We start from the raw sequence: 6,537 nt of genomic DNA on the forward strand, positions 1-6,537 counted from the left end.
GAAAGTTAATGTAAACAAGAGTAAAGTTATGGTGTTTGAGAGGAATGAAGTCACAGAATGCACAGTGAGGTTGGATGGTGGGGATATGGAGAATGTGAGTGCATTCAAGTACTTGGGTAGTGTGATGAGTAAGGATGGAAGTTTTGAAGATGAAGTGCCTGAAACGGTACAGCAGGGAAGGAAGGTTGTTGGTTCATTGAAAGCTGTGATGAGAAATAGGGAGGTGAGTATGGGAGTTAAGAAGTCACTGCATAAGAGTATTGTGATCCCTACCCTAACGTATGGAAGCGAGGCGTGGACCTTGCAAGTGGGGAACAAGTCAAGAATGAAAGCAGTGGAAATGAGTTACCTGAGAGGAGCTTGTGGAGTGACATGCAGGAACAGGTTGACGAATGAAGAAGTGAAGGATCTTGTGGGGTGGATGTGGATGTGGTTGAGAAAATTAGGAGAAATAAGCTGAGGTGGTTTGGATATGTGGAGAGAATGGAGAATGAAGACTGACTAACAGGGTGTATGTAGGTGAGGTGGAGGGAGGAAGAGGGAGGAGGAGACCGAAGATGAGGTTGAGGGACGGAGTTGAGAGGTACATGAGGGGAGGGGGAGTGAGTTGGGGGGAGGACAGTCAAATGGTGGGTGACAGAGTGACTTGGAGGCGTTTTGTCTGCGGCCACCCTTTGCGGGATTAGGGCGTCGGGCATTCAGAAGTAATTATCATTTTGCAAGATGGATCACGAAAAACTAGAGTTCTAGGATACTAAAAGATTATAAACGACCAAAGCATTTGTTCTTGTAGGCAAGGAGTTGGCCAGGCGGTGTACTGTGTAGAGACAAAGGAAGTGAGTTTAGTGGCATTAAAGCAACATGATCTTTGCCTCACAGATAAAGAAATGATTATAATTATGTCAGATGTCCCAGAGCTTCATTACGCAATTGTTGCTGTGACTGTGTGATGGACGGTGTGAAAAGCCGATGGAAAAGTGAAGAGTGTAGCATGAGCGTATGAGTGGACATGAACAGATTTATGGCTAAGGTCACTGTTGATAGCTGTAGATGAGGGTCTGAGGCCGTCTATAACAGCGGACAGAATTACACTAGGGCACACACACACACACACACACACACCAAAGAGCCAACACAGACGCGACACACAAACGTAACGTAAGCATTATGTGGGTGTGTAAAACAGAGATGCGATAGAGAGGAAGGAACAGGGAGGAGGTGGAAAGGGTAGGGGGAAATTATAAAGCACTAGGACGATGGAGAATAGAAGACAGAAACGGAGTTAGAAGATAGGTAGAAGAAAAATTAGTTAATAGCGATATATGCTGGAGACGAGGAGGCAGAAAAAAAAGGTACAAAACAAGGAGTGAGTGAGATGAAGAGGTTGTTCTAATAAAGATTTGAGGACACTGGACAAGGAGAAGATATGGCAGGAGGAGAGAAAGAACAAGATAAGGGAAAAAGTGTGGAGGAAATGAAGAAATAAAGTGGAAGATGAGGTAAGAAGTAGAAGCCAGAACATGTGAAGAAAGGAGAAGGAAGGAGAATTGAAAGGTGGAAGAAAAAACAGGAAGGAGTTGAAGGAATAAAAGGGAAGGTGTACTGGGGATGAGGAAAAAATAAGAAGAGGGAAGAAGAAATAGGGCTGAAGAAAAGAAAGGAGAAATGCGAAGGAGGAAGAGGAAGAGTGTAAAGGAAGGAGGATTATATTAGGTATGCCGGTGCCAAGGTGGTAGTCACTCCATTACTGCAATTGTTCGATTCCCTCAGCCTCAGCCTCACCTCCGAACGGTCATCTAAGGTTTCACGTAAGCTGTCACCAAATGTGTATAGCCAACTCAAAAATATACACTAAACAAGAATCTCTTCATATGATGTGAAATGGAGAGAAGATGGAGGCAATGAATTAATGCAGCAATTATAGACTTGAAAAGTACTTGATGTATTATTATAACTCGCTTGTAGGTCGCCTTCGGCGACCTTTCCGTTAGATGTCGTAAGGCCAGAAATAAGTCATAACTCGGGGACCGGTGGCGCGATTGGACTGAATTTTGTTTTATTCTTCAAGTTAAAGCATTGTAGCAGTACCTTGCTAAAAAAAAAAAAAAAAAAAAAAAAAAAAATTGCACTACGTTCTATACTGGCGGCTGTGTTAAGATAGCTTCAAATCCCACAAAGAAGGTGATCCGCCTAAGGCCGCCGAAGCTGCTCGATGTCAAAATGCCAGAAATGAGTCATAACTCGGGAACCGGTGGCGATTGGACTGGAAATTGTTTTATTCTTCAAGTTAGAACATTTTAGCGGTACCTTGCTCAAACAAAAATTGCGCTACAATCCGCCGTTTTTGCTATGTTACGGTCACAAAATGACAAACCAACAAATCGGTAACATAGAAATCGTATTCTTATAATATAGATTACTTATGTAATATTGTTTGTATTTCTTAGTTTTTATTTTTCATTACTTATGCTTAATTCCTTCACCAGATAATAACTGGATTTTTCATCTCTTGTTTTTAATTGTATTGTAATTGATGGCTGTTTTACTTTATAGTTTTGCGTTTTTTGCAAATAATGAATCCTTTGACGTGAGAGAGAGAGAGAGAGAGAGAGGGAGAGAGAGAGAGAGAGAGAGAGAGAGAGAGAGAGAGAGAGCACACAGATCTTACGATCTCTACGAGGCGGTCTGGCCTTAACACTAACACATTACTCAAGTTACAGACGTAGGAGAAAAGACTAGCACAGCAGAAGGTTCTATCCCCCACCCTCGAGACCCTTCAGCTTTTGCCGTACAAGAAGAAAAAAAAAGTGAGAAGTAGCACCTATCAGGGTTTAAAAAGCCTGAAGGACATTTCATATGACCGGATGAAAGTAGAATATAATGGAAATGGATAGGCTGAACATACAGCCACACATATTCTTAACCTATTCCATGCATATTATTTATAAAGATAAAACAAGTTTAAACTGTTTACATCATTGCTACTTGTGTATGCAATAATCTACACACCCATGCTTATCCACAAAACGCATAAGCTCATATATGCCTGTGTCAGTACTTGGACACATATCCATTAGGGTGGACCATGGTCATATACTGAAATTTCACGTAGCGTATATTGATTCAGACACAGGATCCCCTTAATCCAATCCACTGCCTTAGTAACATGTAAGAAAATGAGGCCGATCTGACAACGTTTATAGGTCGCTCTAAACGTGAACCTTCAAGAGGATGAAGACGGTTTGAGAGAAATGTGGATTGTAGAATGTTCTAGAAGGGCCTAGACAGAAATAGTTCTACAAAATTCTGGAATATTCTAGAAGATTCTAGGTGTTTCGAGAGAATTATGGAATGTTCTAGAGGGGTTGGCCATGAATCCAGAAATACCAGAAGGCGGCCTCGTCTCGCATTTGGCTAGTCGTACAGTGTGCCATCGTGCATATTGCGCTGCTTACTCGTGAGGACAAAATGTGTGTGTGTGTGTGTGTGTGTGTGTGTGTGTGTGTGTGTGTGTGTGTGTGTGTGTGTGTGTGTGTGTGTGTGTGTGTAGTGTTTTGTACATCCTACTTTGCATGTTTTCCTCAATTTCAAGTTGAATTTATGTTTGCAGGTGATATGGTTACAGCTGCTGCATGAAGCGTTGCTTTAGTCTGGTTGATCAGTCATACTGAAGAGACGGTCACTGGTTGTCACCTACCATCCAAGGATCACGTGCTCTGACATTTCTTTTACCACCACGCAACCCTGAAGAAAATCAAGTCTGATAGTGTGTCTGCAGTGATTGACGCTGTTCTTTGTTTCTGGGGTTCAGATATGTTCTGACCCCGACCATCCGCTACTGCAAGAAGAAGCTTCTGGGACTAGTCAGGCAGTATGAAAAGCTGGAAAGAATCGACTGAAGGATTCAGGGTCATGTAGAATGAAGGAAAACATATACTGGGGGGACCTTGGAAAACTGTTGGACATCTCCTAGCAAGATGCCCAGATGCAAATTACAGACGAGAAAGACCGGGCTTTCCTAATCAGTCAGAAGGAAGATCGCATGCATTCGACAATGGCAGGAGTTGACCAGCTGCTAAAGAAATCCTGTAAGGTGAAACACAGGCCATTGGAGACAGAGCAGAAGAGAAAGGAAAAATTTGATAGAGACAAGGAAGCTATGGCTCCGACAGTTGATTAGTCGAAGGTTGATGCTCTCTCTTCTTCGTCATCGGAAGTAGACGTTCGAGATCTGGAGGTTACCCTCAAGCTCCGTCAAACATTAAGTATGCCAAATTGGGTTGAGGATACTGCCCACGCTTTTCTTTCTCCTGTGATGACTTCGACATTAGATTGAGTAAATATATCAGACAGGACAGTGATGGGAGCCTTAGCAAAAGTGACTGGTCAAAATTTATGAACTGACGCTCTCTAGAAGCTCTATCCGTCGCCATCAAATTAAGAACCATGAAATGACTGCAGCTAAAGCCAAAAAACATGACATACTGCCAACCGTGCCTCTTCTCTTAAACTGGTACACGAAGCTGCTGCCTGAACTGATCCGAACTGAGAAAGTTGACAGTGCTTCTGTTTTGGTAACAGGCGAAGATTGAGAAATCCTGCTTGGTGTCCCAAAAGTTACCAGTAGCACTGGGACTGCTCAAGTAGTTGCCTATCTGAGCCTCCATGAAGAGCACAGCTTTGAAGAGAACATGAGTAGAACAGTGTTTGACATTACTACTACAAACACTGGCCTGTCTGTGAAGATACAACAAGGTCTTAATCGAGAACTGCTGTTGGCAGCGTGTCGACATCCTGTTCATGAGATCGTCTTGTCTAACTTTTTCAAGAAGGCATACCGGCCGGCACCAGGAATGAACACTGAACTTTTTCTGCGTTTACAGCAGCAGTGGAAATTAATGGACAAGGCCCGTTAGATTCCAGACGCAGAAGATGATGATCTTTCACAGAGATGCTCTGATGGTGGTGATCTAGTTCAGGCAAAGGCGTCAGCAGTCGAGTATCCCAAGCCAGCATTGGAGCAGAAATTCCACCCTAGGGTTGGTTATGCAGAACTTCTTGCAGCTTTCTTGTTCTTTGGTTAAGTTCCAGATGGCTCAGTTAACATCAGAACATCTGATGCATTCCATCAATCCAGGTGGATGGTGAAAGAACTCTACACTCTCAAGATATATATGTTCAGGACTCAGTTTATGCTTACTGTTCAGGAAAGACATGCAGTGCGCAGTGTCAGCCTGATTGTTGCACTAAGCTATGTCAAGTACTCCCCAAAACGACCTTGACTTCATGTGCCATCTCCATAATCGCCTGCCTGAGCGAAGCCCCACCGAGACAGCTCTTGCAGCTTGGAGGTGGCTTCTCTGGTACGTTTTGTAGAAGATGATCGGCTTGACCGATTTCGATGAACGGATCGACTTCTCAAAGAAGAATGTTATGATTCAGAACCTAAAGAAGCCTCCAAAGAAAAAAGCTCTGAAGCGACTTGAAGGCCAGAACTTTTCTCATCGGCAGCTGCTGTTTGAGTTCGTGATAACCAAGATTATGAGCATTTTGGGAGTTCTTCTTCCAGATGGAGATGGAAAAGCCGACCGACATCATCTACAAACGGTTCAAAGTGGCCTGTAATAAGATGACGGTTATCAGAGACTGTGCTGAGAGAGCAATTTCTCTTGTGAAAAAATTCAGTTCGACATCCACGAAGTACGAGAGACAGAAACAATACATCCTGACCGTCACAAGGCAGCATCAGCATGACATTCAGTGCTATTCGAAGGAGGCTTTCATTGAACAGGGTTTACCGTGCTAAAATTACTTTTCTGAGTATGTGCTTACTGTTTATTCTAACATTAGTAACAAAAACTTCTCTTTTTTGTGTTAAATGTTCATGCCGTCTATGGTGTAATGCAATAATGTGTTGTTAACAAACACTGAAAACTGTACCGACCTGTAAATATTAAGCTAGAAAATTGAAATTTTGCAGGTTCGTTTGTTTAATAAATGGGAACAGCAGCAACTTGTGTTTGTCATGCTATTCTCTTACTTGTATTTTTGGACCACCATAATTCTCTCTCTCTCTCTCTCTCTCTCTGCATATATATATATATATATATATATATATATATATATATATATATATATATATATATATATATATATATATATATATATACGAGTATATATATGGAGACTCTGTGGTAAAGTGTGCGTGTTTTGTACACTGAAGAACGAGGGTTCGCGTCCCGCCAGGATAATAAATTTTGGGAGCGTTCTTCTGGCCACGTACTGCATTGGCGGACACAAAGGTGCTGTGGTTGAACCAGTGTCACATACTATAAAGTATGCTTGCACCCAGTCGGCTTGCGCGGGCCGATTACACTTGGTTCACAGACTACACACACATCCAAAGCCACTACAACACTACAATTACACTTACAAGCACTTCTCACCCTACATACAATCTCTACCAGACAGCCTAAGCCACCTGGTAGAGATACATTGGTTGTATCGTCCCCACTTCGGTCGGGATAGGCCGGTCCT

Source organism: Coenobita brevimanus, chromosome 109, assembly GCF_032717465.1.
Source record: "Coenobita brevimanus isolate Jiangsu-jjx chromosome 109, ASM3271746v2, whole genome shotgun sequence".
NCBI classification, from domain to species: domain Eukaryota; kingdom Metazoa; phylum Arthropoda; class Malacostraca; order Decapoda; family Coenobitidae; genus Coenobita; species Coenobita brevimanus.